General features: G+C 47.3%; 1 long non-coding RNA gene across 1 annotated transcript; it reads right to left on the reverse strand.

Moving 5' to 3' along the window:
• Positions 1–966: 966 nt before the first annotated feature.
• Positions 967–12476, reverse strand: LOC135824781 (uncharacterized). Its single transcript, XR_010554946.1, has 4 exons — positions 11373–12476; positions 10140–10194; positions 6243–6297; positions 967–1935 (listed from the first exon to the last, which is right to left on the reverse strand). It is a non-coding gene; the product is annotated as an uncharacterized LOC135824781 (long non-coding RNA).
• Between the last annotated feature and the right edge of the window lie 2181 nt (positions 12477–14657).

A 14657-nucleotide genomic window follows, 5' to 3' on the forward strand; every position in this document is an offset into this window, starting at 1 on the left:
CAAGCGAGGGTACGTGTACTGTATTAGTTACATGCAAGACTGGCAAGGTGTGAAGACTCAATGGCTGTCACCCTGGCCCTGCGCCTCGTCACAGACGACGCTGCTTACGCCGGGTTCACAGTACTAGGCCGATTTTCCGGCCGACATGGACTCTTACGCAAATCGTCAAGATCGGGATTATCAAGATCAGAGTGCTGAAAAGGAGGTACTGGAAGCAGACGTCCGATCTGGGATATAAAACTCTCGATGGAAGCAAGCATCTGGCCTTCTGATGATTTCAGCTTCTGCAAATGTTCTACTGCAGTTCAAGGCAGGACAATGAAAATAAGTATGATGTACTTGTTCGTGTGTGTTTGTATGTGTGTGTGTATGCATGTGTGCATCCGTTCGTGTGTGTATGTGCATGCGTGCGTATGCGTGTGTGTGTGTGTGCGTGCATGCATGCGTGCGTGCGTGAGTGTATGCGTGCGTGTGAGTGTGAGGATGTGTGAGTGTGAGGATGTGTGTGTGTGTGTGTGTGTGTGTGTGTGTGTGTGTGTGTGTGTGTGTGTGTGTGTGTGTGTGTGTGTGTGTGTGTGTGTGTGTGTGTGTGTGTGTGTGTGCGTGTGTGTGCAGCCCAACCCATACAATACCTTGCCCTTACAAGCCACTCGGCATAATAATCCACCTACCCACGTCCACAGTGCATTCACACAGTTTTTATGCAGCCATGGACCCCAGGTGAAATCACGCATGATCTGATGCACACAATAGAGAGGTTAAGGTGCACGTTTTTTCTGGCTTCACGCGAAAGTTCAGCTGGCATTATATGGCTTGCGCATCGAAAACGACACGAGTGACCTGCAGTTCACGCGAAGCTTGGAGTTTACGGCAAATTTTACGGCAAATTGTGCGTGACGTTGGAAAGAAGGTGCATCTTAACTTCTCTATTACTGTAAAACCGGAAAATCTAACGAGTCACAAATTCTAACGTTTAGCGACCAGTTTTTTCGTCATTTCAAGAAACGTGATGGGGAGATAGGGTTTATCGGGTGTTAGCGACCGTCGTGAGTTCCCTTCGGAAACGGACACGATAATTTACTTTTTATAATTATTTATGGGGAGAATAATGTCCGTGCATACAGATGGGTACCAGGTGGCCGACCAGATAGCCATCGTTAAACTTTCCGCACGTTATTTGGCCAAAATTTCAAAAAAAAAAATTTGGTTGTTAAACTTTCTGGTTTTACAGTCTTTAGAATAGAGGGCAGCGTTTTTGTCACTACCCCGTGCAATAAATGAATTACAAAAAATACTAGAACAGCAAGAGTTACGAGAGCAGCAGCAGCAACAAAACGATGACGACCATAACAACAGCAGCATCAACAGTAGCAGAAGCAACCGCAACTACTAAGGGCACGTTCGAATTGTCTTCATCAACTGTTCAAACAAATTTTATAAAGAACAGTTCTAGATTGCGAAGTTGTGCGCACTACAAAGAACCATGCGACAGCAGGTCAATAAAACCAAATGGTTGAAAATGACACAGATGAACAGTGGCGTGAAGGCCAACAAGTCAGATAAAAGTCTGCTGATTTTTTCAATCAGATCTTGGATTGATTGGGAGGTTGTGCGCACTTCAAAGAACCATGCAGCAGGAGGTCAAAAAAACAAATGGTTGGAAATGACACAGATGAACAGTGGCGGGAAGGCCAACAAAGATTAAAGATATGTAACTAGTATGATTTGACCAGTAACAGAGCAGAAGAAATGCATAAGGTTTGTTATTTGATTAACCTGCGTATATAAACAGACTGATAGCAGACAGACACCATGCCATGCATTGACAATGACACGATCTTCGATGTTCTTTGATAGTGATCCACACTACTCAAACAGTGCAAAATTGTTCTGGCTGTGCTGTGCACCCATGCCCATGCAGAGCTTTTCCACAATCTGCAGGTGACAGGAACACGTGCACACATGTTCACACACATGCACACAAACTCATGCACACAAACACGCACACCCACACACGTGCATACCCACATACGTGCACACACACACACACACACACACACACACAACACACACACACACACATGCACACACACACATGCACACGCGCACACACACACACACACACACACACACACACACACACAAGCGTACGGTATGAATAACGATGGCGGCCATGGAAGGGGGTCGGGGGTCCTCCCGCGGGAAAATTTTCAAAAATTGAAGCCAATGGCAAGCATTTTCGGGCATTTGGTGCCATTTCAGTGTACGGTAACTACAACGAAAGTCTTTTTGATTCTGCAACAAACGAAGAAGATGCTACGATCGGGGACAAACATTACCCTGCCCCGTGAAAAAAATATTTAAGATAATAATTATTGCAAGCATTTCCAGGCATTTGGTGCCATTTCAGTGTAACTGCAATGAAAGACTTTTTTCTGCAACAAACCACGATCGGGGACAAGGATTTGTCGCGTTTGCGCTAAGCTGCGGTCAATGTGCTTTGTTGTAATGTGCTTCAAAAAAACCCAAAAAAAGCGGAAAAAGTGGGGCGGCCTCAGCCGCCCCGGCCGTGACGGCCTTGCCGCAAAGGTGGTATGACACATGAGTAATTTTAAAAGCATTGCTAGATTGTAGACGTTACTGGCAAGGTGGTAACACAGTTAAATGCGAAGGCGGAAGGTGGCGTTCTGACGAAGAAGATAATTTGGCATCTCAAGGCACAGCCTACAGTTTTGTTTGTTTATTTCTTTCTCTTGCACCTTGCACAGATATCAGTGCTCTTTAAAGCAAGATGTGCTCGACGGAAAACGTCTATCGAAGACTGCCGTGGCTATAATGAATCAAGCGATGGTGGAGGAGGTGCTTGGAAGAGTCCAAAAAAAGGATATCGTAAGAGAACTGGATAGTTTCACGCACTAAACACCAAAGGTGTTTCACCAGCTGCGAAAACTCCGCCGGAGTTTATTGTGGTGGGGAGCGGCTGTTGTTGGCGGCAAGTGTGTCCGTATTAGTTTCGCTTTTACAGCGTTGTAAGTGCCTGAACGTCGAAGTATTGACGGTAGACATCTTGGCATCTTCTCTCTTTTTCTCTCTTCACACAAAGTTCTGCATTCAGTCTGAGCGGAGTGAAGATATCGCTGAAGCACTGACTATACTAAAGGCAAGCAATCCACGTTGGCAGCTTAAATACTTCATGACAGACTGTCCGGAAGCAGACATGTTAAAAATTGAGGTGGTAAAGGGAAACATTATCACTACATGCATTCCTGCTTGGAGTGATGGATATCGGGTGAGTCCAAAACACGACCATCCGCAGATACTTTCTGGTCACTTACTCGAATACCAAACTCCTTCATGGATTCAGACTCATTGATTCGAGCTTCTCTATACTATATGTTCCCGAAGCTTGAGCAGATCCATTTGATGGCAGCGTTCCCACCCCAGGCAGTGTAACATTGAAGCTTCAGAACCAGCAGCGCAGCATCAGTAGCAGCAGCACCAACACCAGCAGGACAATCAGCGCTCTAGCAGACATCGGCACGATGGCTGAAGGTCCAGCTCCAGCACAGGGAGCAGAGCATGCCGTGGTGTACGAAGAAAATCACATTGTGTACCTTTCCGAGGGTTATACTCCACTCATACATCTTTGTGCTTCCTTGCGAGCTGGATCTTGTTCTAAAAATTTAATGCTTTTGATCTCATATGATAGGTTCAATGATCCCTCTTCACCGGGCAGGACCACATACTCAATATCTGTAGATACGTACGATTTTAAGTACGAATCTGTGCATCTTATATCTTTAGTTGCCAGTCATCTTACAAGTCTCGATGGCGAGGAAGGACCTGTACTGTGCCCAGACATTGCTCTGTCAGCAAACCTCCAATTATTTGCAAGGGGCACTTAGAAGAGCTGTTAATTCAAGCAAACCATTGGTTCTCACCATCAAAAATTAATCTGACCGTCCCAAGTGGTGCTTGTCCTGGCTTATTTATGTTAGGTGAATGTACTCATTCTTTCCTCCTTGGGGCTGTCCCCTGTGGTTGCTCTGAGTTTTCTTCTGCATTCCGGTTCCCATCTGGCTGCGGCCTTCTACCCTCACTCTGTGTGCTCCTGCGTCTGTTGACTGGGTCCATGTCGTTATGTCGGTGTATGTGGAGTGACTACCATTGATTCTCACCATCAAAAACCTGTATATCACTGCAGAAACAGTGAAGAGCAAGGGGACACTAAAGTTTGTTTGTACCCTAAAATTTTGTTGGCATGCTTTGTGTTGCCACACCTGTCGTCACCGCTCTGGTTTCGGATCTCGACGCTGGTGCCATCGCTAACTTAACCTACGCACTCAGTCCGCAGAGCATATCTGAGTGTCAGCACCGGTGTGCGGTGAAGGTCGTGCAGTGCTGCCACAGCCAAGTTCAGCGTCACAGCAGTGCATCACATCTTCTGTGGAAACTCTGACGGCGATTGTCGCAAGCACTGCTCCACTGGACCGCGAGTCCATGCCAGTTTACTTTCTCGTAGTGATGGTAACAGATAGCAGTGCCGATGGTTCGCAACTCAACGAAAAACATACCTATCCATGACACTCGATGATGTGAATGACGAGACGCCAATATTCGATCAGGCAAGTTACGGTGGGAAAATCCGTGAAACCTTCCAGCGAGTCATTCCATAATGACAGTGACAGCCACTGCTGCCAAGAACATCGGGCTCAACGCAGACCTAGTATACTCACTGAGCACCAATGGAGCGTGAACTCTCTTTAGTGTCCACCAAGATATGATATCCTCTGCCACCATCTTTGATCGGGAGACATCAGACTTCTGGCTGTTCATGATCACAGCTACAGACAAAGGCGCCCCGAGCGGGAACTCTCTTTAATGTCCAACCAGACAGTGGCATGATATCCTCAGCCGCAATATTTGATTGGGAAGCAGCCCACTTCTGGCAGTTCATGATCACAGCTACAGACAATGGGGTCCCGAGCGGGAACTCTCTTTAATGTCCACCCAGACAGTGGCAGTTCATGATCACAGCTACCGACAATGGCGTCCCGAGCGGGAACTCTCTTTAGTGTCCACCCAGACAGTGGCATGATAGCCTCTGCCACAATATTTGATCAGGAAACATCCTACTTCTGGCAGTTCTTAATCTCAGCTACAGACAAAGGCGTCCCGCCACGAGCTTTCACATTGCAGTGCCCGTGGCAATGAGCATCACAGATGCTAACGATAACCCTCCACAGTTTGTACTTGGTTCCAGGATCACCATGCAGTACAAGGTGAACAAGTATGTACGACGTCATCACTTTGAAGACCTACACCCTGCATACTACTTCTCTATACTGCACACTGTACACTGTACACTGCACACTGCACACTGCACACTGCACACTGCACACTCTACACTGCACACTGCACACTCCAGACAGCATTAAGTATTTATGCTATCCTGTCATACAAACGTCCACTCAACTTTCCCATCGTACAGGTGGTTTATATTGGGCATATAAACCAAATGGTCATATAAAGCACATAATACTCCTAATATAAACCTCTTATCGCCTTCTTAGTATTTGACCTCACTAATGTTTCCTGATACCGGTCAATTATACTGCGTATTCGACTACCTAGTCAAATACGTAGTTATAATTGACTAATAGTAAAGAAAAAAGGACCAAGAAACTGCAAGATACGACAACTACATGACATTGTACAATGCCTTGGTCATTTTTTATTTACTATACATTTATCCTTGCCTCTCCATCCGAGTCCATTATATTTGACTACTTTTATTTGACTCCTTGGGCCATCCGTGAATATCGAACTTTTCAATGAATTATTCTAGTTTGGACTCAACCCCTTCCTCCCCCTCTGAACGGAAAAAAATGTTAACTTGATACCTGCAAAAGTCGCAAGTGTGTCACTGCTCCTATGGCCGTGTACATGTTTCAATGTTTTCTGAAACGAAATTGGTCAACCCCCTCCCACCTCATAACGAAATTATTTCGTTTTTGTGGACGATCCCTTCAATAGCACCTCGTAGGTCAGCAGACAGCATTTGTATAGAATATGAGGTCGCCGTTTAACATTTTTTATTGCCAACATTAAATTATGTCCAGGCCCCTTTCTATTTCCTCAACACCTGGAAATTCCCATGGTGATTGTTTTCTATTTTCATTGTTTTTATTGTTTTCACATTTCATTTATGGCTGATGATTATTACAATCCAGTGGACTTACCCTATCGGTTACGCTTCAGTGTGTTTTACCAAGACCTTTCAGCGTCCCCTGAGAACTGAAAACAACATCACATAGGCATAGGAGAAACACAGTCACTTGACACAAAGAGAATGGTTCTGGATGCGTCTTCACCCACAGAAGTCACTAGTGATTTCCGTCTTTGCATTTCGATGATGAAGAGGAGCTGCAAGTGTGAAAAGAAAGACTACTGAACTAAAACATTACCCTATCATGTGCGTGACTTTGAACTATCACAGAGGGCGAAGCACTCCCGTACATAAACTCAGCCCCAAGTGCTGGAGAAGACAGCTCCTCTAGTGCCAGAGTAATGCTTTGGAGTTTGTATGATTGCAGTAGGACATGAACTGTGCCAAATTATGATGCTTCAGACAGTTGCACTCTCGGCTACTGATGTGTTGCTAGCGGCGATATGAAGTTAAGTGGAACCAACATGGCTGCCTTCTACTGTATATCATGTACAGAGAGATCTACCTTGACAGGACATTGTAAAGTCTTTGGGCGAATGTTTTGGAATGGACATCGTGAACACAACCCTTTGCTGCACTCATTCATCTGCGATGTGGCTGTCATGGGGTTTCTTTCATTTTCATTCCGGTAGATCTGGTCTCAAAAAAAAGTGAGCACAATCATTGCCTGTAAAAAATAATCAAAAAACTCTTTGAACCTGGAAAGCAGCCGAGTTTCGTAGACTGTCGGTGAACGCGAGAAACTAATCCTAATAAATCACGCCGTGTTACACGTCCGTTCCGTTGAACTCGTTCCCGTTGAGGCTTAACGGATTGCTAATAGCACACAACGTGGAGAACCTCATCTTCGCGTAGAAATCTGGACCTAAAACATGCGAAGCCGTAGACTCTAACTCAGACACCTTGTCTTTACGCGATTTCTCTACGTTTCACATAATTATAGCAGAACCTCTTTAATGGTCCCTCTTCATTGCATGCACTACCGGCATTGTACTGGGGCATGACTGTACTATGGCACAAATTGTACAAAAGGGCCACTCTTGAACTGTTGAACTGCTTTGCTGTAGAAAAGGTTCGAATCGTCCTCCGAATCGCTTGTTGCAACGCGAAAGTAGGGCCAAGTTCAACTACTGTACTTTTGCGATGGCACAGTTTCGCCGGTTGCGTGGGGTGCAAGGCGGCAAGCTGACGTATATGATGCATGCACTCAAGCAGAAAACGCATAGGGACATTCTTGTCTTGTCCCAGACCATCAACGCTCAAAACTAACTACTTACACAAGTGCAAGTGGTACTCTAGTGCGAAATCAAGGCCGCCGGAAAGCGAGAGGTCCAGCGGTGAGCAAAAGAGTTTTCTTTTTGAAACTACTGTCTGTCGTTTTTCTGCTGATTTAATGAAAATCTATGAAATGGCGGTCACTACTGTGTACTGGTATAACTAAAATATAAAAGCTCCCAGATTGTTAACTCTTGGCTACACATGTAGTTATTTATCTTCAGGTACAGTGATCAAATGATTTTATAATGTAAAATATACTGGTTACTTTCGATTTTTGTGTTAGGTTCTGTGTGCGTTATTGTGTAATATTTCGTTCTTAATTGTGAGTATTTGTTGGTCACATGTAGCTAGTCCCATCGATCAAATATCGGACAACCAGCACTACTACTACAGGCTTATCTTGGCAATGGATGCCCAGGAATTAGTAGCGAATGGACGTGAAAGTGTTCAGTTTGATGTGTGGCAAGACGTCTTGTTGCCAATTTTGTCTATTCAAGACATCAGCTCTGTGCTGTCAGCAAATCCATGCAACAGTTGCTGCGCAATGAGGACACGTTCAGGCGACTTCGTCTGGTGAGTAATAATGAATTATTCCTGTTTTGATGTGTGTATTTATGTGCGTATGTGAGTGGACACTAAAGTTTGTTTGTACCCTGAAATTTTGTTGGCATGCTTTGTGTTGCCACACCTGTCGTCACCGCTCTGGTTTCGGATGTCGACTCCGGTGCCATCGCTAACTTAACCTACGCACTCAGTCCGCAGAGCATGTCCGAGTGTCTGCACCGGTGTGCGGTGAAGGTCGTGCAGTGCTGCCACAGGCAAGTTCAGCGTCGCAGCCCGGCTGAGTGCATCACATCTTCTGTGGAACCTCTGACGGCGATTGTCGCAAGCACTGCTCCACTGGACCGCGAGTCCATGCCAGTTTACTTTCTCGTAGTGGTGGTAACAGATAGCAGTGCCGATGGCTCGCGACTCAACGGAAAACATGCCTATCCATGACACTCGATGCTGTGAATGACGAGACGCCAGCATTCGATCAGGCAAGTTACGGTGGGAAAATCCGTGAAACCTTCCAGCGGGTCATTCCATAATGACAGTGACAGCCACTGCTGCCAAGAACATCGGGCTCAACGCAGACCTAGTATACTCACTGAGCACCAATGGAGCGTGAACTCTCTTTAGTGTCCACCAAGACATGATATCCTATGCCACCATCTTTGATCGGGAGACATCAGACTTCTGGCAGTTCATGATCAAGGCGCCCCGAGCGGGAACTCTCTTTAGTGTCCAACCTTACAGTGGCATGATATCCTCAGCCGCAATATTTGATTGGGAAGCATCCGACTTCTGGCAGTTCATGATCTCTTTAGTGTCCACCCAGACAGTGGCAGTTCATGATCACAGCTACCGACAATGGCGCCCCGAGCGGGAACTCTCTTTAGTGTCCACCCAGACAGTGGCATGATAGCCTCTGCCACAATATTTGATCAGGAAACATCCTACTTCTGGCAGTTCATAATCACAGCTACAGACAAAGGCGTCCGCCGCGAGCTTTCACATTGCGGTGCTCGTGGCAATGAGCATCACAGATGCCAACGATAATCCTCCACAGTTTGTACTTGGTTCCAGGATCACCATGCAGTACAACGTGAACAAGTATGTATGACGTCATCACTTTGAAGTATGTATGACGTCATCACTTTGAAGACCTACACACTGCATACTACTTCTCTATACTACACACTGTACACTGTACACTGCACACTGCACACTGCACACTGCACACTGACCACTGCACAGCTGTGCACTGTACACTGCATTCAGTATTTTATTCTATCCTGTCATACAAACGTCCACCCAATTTTCCCATCGGGCAGGTGGTTTATATTGGGCATATAAACCACATGGTCATATAAACCGCATAATACTCCTAATATAAACCTTTTATCGCCTTCTTAGTATTTGACCCCACTAATTTCCCAGATACCGGTCAAATATATTGCGTATTTGACTACCTAGTCAAATACGCAGTTATATTTGACCTTATAGTAAAGAAAAAGGACCAAGAAACTGCAAGATACGACAACTACATGACATTGTATAATGTCTTGGTCATTTTTTATTTACCATACATTTATCTTTGCCTCTCCATCCGAGTCCATTATATTTGATTACTTTTATTTGACTCCTTGGGCCATCCGTGAATATCGAACTTTTCAATGAATTATTCTAGTTTGGACCCAACGCCTCCCTCCCCCTCCCCCTCAGAACGGAAAAAAATGTTCACTTGATACATGCAAAAGTCGCAAGTGTGTCACTGCTCCTATGGCCGTGTACATGTATCAATGTTTTCTGAAACGAAATTGGTCGACCCCCTCCCACCCCATAACGAAATCATTTCGTTTTGTGGACGACCCCTTCGATAGAACCTCGTAGGTCAAGCAGACAGCTTTTGTATAGAATATGAGAGCGCCGTTTAACATTTTTATTGTCAGCATTTAATTTTGTCCAGGCCCCTTTCTATTCCCTCAACTACTGAATATTCCCCTGGTGATTGTTTTCTGTCTTCATTGTTTTTATTGTTTTCACATTTCTTTTACGCCTCGTAGTTGCTACAATCTAGTGGACTTACCCTGTCGGATACGCTTCAGTGTGTTGTACCAAGACCTTTCAGCATCCCCTGAGAACTGAAAACAACATCACATAGGCATAGGAGAAACACAGTCACTTGACACAAAGACAATGGTTCTGGATGCGTCTTCACCCACAGAAGTCACTAGTGATATCAGTGTTCATTTCGATGACGATGAGGATGTGCAAGTGTGAGTCAACGACTACTGAACTAGCTTAATACCTATCATAGGTATGACTTTGAACTATCACAGGGGTGCGGAGCGCTCTCCTACCAGAACCCTGCCCAAGTGCAGAAGAAGACTGCTCACTCTAGCACCAGAGTAATGCTTCAGAGTGTATGATTGCATCAGGACATGAACTGCGCCAAATTGCAGTGCTTCACCAGTTAGTTGTACTAGGTAACCACACAGACTACTGTCTACACCGCACATGTCCGCCTCACTACAGGTGGAATCCTGATAATTCGAATATGGCTTAATTTGAACATACGTGTGAACAGCTGTCACCAACGTGGATTACATCTCTGTACATGCATACAGTCATATGCAGGACTGCATATGTTAGCTAATCCCCTCCGGCCATAGTGGAGACAATCCTGACACGCTTTCTATGGGTTTCTCCAAGAGCACATGAAAACCAGAGTGTGCAGCTTGGGGCCTTTTCTGCTATGGGTGTCTGTCACGGCAGAATTCCGTGATTACATCATATTTGGCGCAGATCTGAGGCGGGAAATGGCATAGTGCTGAGTTGTGCAGGAAGAGACCTGCTTGAATCCTGCTTCTACGCACTACATCACTAAAATGATGTACCGGTAATCACGGATTTCCGCCGTGACAGCAACCTATCCGAGCTGCACACTCTGGTTTTCTTCATGTACTCTTGGTTTCTCCGACGGCGAAAACTCACATCACGTGGTGTAGTGTTCCCTCTGTACGGTCCCAGCCCGTTTTTAGGGACCAATGGAGTTGAAATAATACCACTCCCCGACAGAAACCCACCCAGCTTAGTCCAAGTCTACAGCATGACCATGGCAGATATTCAAACTGCACGGACGCTATTTTCGTTGTACGCCGTACAAATCGCATTTGAAACACGTGATGCGAGTTTTAGACCCTGCTGTATGCAGAGTAACTGTTGGACAGTGACACTCTTGAGAGCGTACTATTGCCCTTGACAGTACTGTGTCATGATCGCGAGTCATTTTTAGAAAACTGGTTCTTAGCGGCCTTACCTGCAATATCTGTACTGACTCGCTGAGACAGACAAGGTGACTTCTTCCTTGACACTCCTCGGTTTTGCCAGAGTTCCCGTCGTCGGATGTTGTCATTAGTCGCTGCTCGGAAAACTCTTCCGTCATTCTTCCGCAAAGTACATTGAATGCGGTTCCGGCCGCACACGCATCTTCTTGCGCTAACACTGACTAATAGTACATGTACTGCCTCAGGTAGCGCGCTACCGTCCGCTGCCCGCTGATTGAGGCTGGCCTGCCGGGACTAGCAGCCATCGACAACCCTCCGCGGAGCTCGATCGAGTGTTCACCTGTCGTCGACTGCGCTCCACTGCGGGACAGCAATACGTATTCACTGCAGGATAGCAATATTTCCTCGCCCGCTTGACTTACTATTAAAAAGAAACGAGGAAAAGGACAAAACAAAGGCTTGAAAGGGGATGTAGGAACGACGTGTCGATGTGCTGGGAACACACCACGCACTCCCTCGTCTTCGGTGCTTTTTCAGCTGAGTAGCTACCTGGTCCCGGAAAGCAGACGTCGACCATTCCGCAAACATCATAGTCCCTTCAGAGCCGAGTGCTTTGTTGATAGTGACTGAGCCTTCAGTGATGACATGTCCAGTGAGGCTCTCTGGAGGTCGGCGACCAAGCCACGCGGAGAAGAAGTTCGCTAGAGCGTCTTGCGGCCAGGGGCCATTGGTTGTTTGCTACCGGTATTTTTACTTCGCCAGAATGAAGCGGCATTATTGGCCTCGGCTACTAGTATTGCGTCGACAACTCGTCTCCCGTGACTGCCGCTAGTGTTCATAGCTTTCTCGTAAGCCGCTCCTTCAACACGTGGGGGCAAAACAGTTGCCAGAGCTGCATACCTCGTCCGGTCGCCCAGCCGTGCACGCTCTGCACAGCTAGCCGTATTCCGTTGCCGGCGTTTGGTCCGCTCTCTCACAGGTGTGTTGTTTCCGTTGTACGTTGTGTTTCGGTAGCGTAGAGTCCACGTTGCGGTGCCAGCACACCATAGACTCCCACCAAGCGTCACGCTCGATAGTACCGCAAGGACTAGGTGTCTTGTAGCCAATGAAGGCTGCAGCCCTTTTTGAGGACTGAGTCAAGAGTGGAAAAGAAACGAATCAAGCTTGATTCAAGATGAATCCTATATCGCACGCTAGAGCGCCAAAATCACGAATGAGCCAATAGCCAGGCGACAATGTGGGCGCAAGCGAGGCTACGTGTACTGTATTAGTTACATGCAAGACTGGCAAGGTGTGAAGACTCAATCATCAATGGCTGTCACCCTGGCCCTGCGCCTCGTCACAGACGAAGCTGCTAACGCCGGGTTCACACTAGGCCGATTTTGCGGCCGACATGGACTCGTACGCAAAATCCTCAAGATCAGGATTATCAAGATCAGAGTCCTGAAAAGGAGGTACTGGAAGCAGACGTCCGATCTGGGATATAAAACTCTCGATGGAAGCAAGCATCTGGCTTTCTGATGATTTCACCTTCTGCAAATGTTCTACTGCAGTTCAAGGCAGGACAATGAAAATAAGTATTATGTACATGTGCGTGTTTGTATGTGTGTGTGTATGCATGTGTGCATGCGTTCGTGGGTGCATGTACATGGGTGTGTATGCGTGTGTGTGCGTGCGTGCATACGTGCGTGGGTGGGTGAGTGGGTGGGTGCGGTGCGTGAGTGCGTGCGTGAGTGCGTGCGTGTGTGCGTGCGTGTGTGTGGGAGCACTGCATGGACCAACGGAAAGGTTCCCCAGGATTGGCGGGATGCCCAACTCGTCCCGATTCCCAAAAAGGGTGACTTGACCAACTGCAACAACTGGCGCGGCATTGCCCTACTAGATGTCGCTGGCAAGGTTTGTGGCCGTCTCATTCAGGACCGTCTCCAACTTGTCGCGGAACAAGAACTTCCAGAATCCCAGTGTGGCTTTCGCCCTGGTCGCGGCTGCGCTGATGCCATCTTTTCCATTCGCCAGCTCATCGAGAAATCGTACGAGCACCGTCAGAAGCTGTTCTGTGTCTTCGTAGACCTGAAGAAAGCATATGATTCCGTACCACGCCAAGCACTCTGGCTAGCATTGGGGAGGCTAGGCATTCCTGAAGGGCTCCTCAATCTAATCCAATCGTTCCACGAGAGCATGCAGGCAGCTGTGCGCGTCGGTGCCAGCACTACCGAGCCGTTTGCGGTCAACAATGGCCTCCGTCAAGGCTGTGTGATGGCCCCAGTACTTTTTAATCTGTACTTCGGTGTTGTGCTTGAGCAGTGGGCACAAGTGATGCAGGACAGCGACCATCCACCTGGCATCCCCATCCAATTTAGCATCAATGGCAACCTTTTCTCTAAGCCCGCTCGCCAGTCTACTGCCGCAATCATCAACGACATTGAGTACGCAGATGACGCGGTCTTGCTCGCTGAAGACCGCCCTGGTGCTGAGAAGTGCCTTGAAACATTCTGCACGGTTGCCTCTTCCTTTGGCCTCTGCGTCAACGCTGCTAAAATGAAATTTCTCGTGGCAGGTAGCCAAGTCAACATGCCTGATAGAGCCGATATGAACGTCAACGGTGATACTGTGGAGCACGTTCCATCCTTCATTTATCTGGGGTCCGTCGTGACACCGGATGCCCGCTCCTCTACTGACATCAGTCGCCGCATAGCTGAGGCTTCCAAAGCTTTTGGAGCTCTTCTTCCAGTCTTGTCGGATCGCTCGCTGTCATTAGTCAGTAAGCGAAAGCTATACGTGGCCTGTGTCTTGTCCATTTTGCTGTACGGCAGTGAGTGCTGGACGCCCTTGAAAGCTGATAGTAGACGTTTGGATGCCTTCCATCATCGCTGCATCCGCACAATATTAGCCATCCCTCGCAGTCAGCAGCAATCCGATCGCATCACGTCTGCGCAGTTACGTCGTCACTGGGGTGACCCAGTGCCACTCTCTGTTAAGATGCGCCATCGTCGTTTAGAGTGGCTTGGTCATGTGGCTCGGATGTCGGAGGACCGTGTCCCATTGCAGTTGTTGTTTGGTCGTTTGTTGGCTGCGCGCCCCTTCTGCGGTCCCAGGCGTAGGTGGAGAGACGTTGTGGCTACTCACACGAAGTCCATTCCAAACTGGTTTGATTGCGCACAAGACCGGTCAGCTTGGCGAGAGCAGGTTCTGGTTTTTCAGCCTCCTCGGGCAGTAGAGAAATCCGTACTCTGCTCATCTTGCAACCGGGCTTTCTCTCGTCCTCAAGACAAGGCACGGCACAAGTGTTTGGCTGAGCGCCAACTTCCCGTTCACCA

This window comes from Sycon ciliatum, chromosome 9 (genome assembly GCF_964019385.1).
Source record: "Sycon ciliatum chromosome 9, ocSycCili1.1, whole genome shotgun sequence".
NCBI lineage: Eukaryota > Metazoa > Porifera > Calcarea > Leucosolenida > Sycettidae > Sycon > Sycon ciliatum.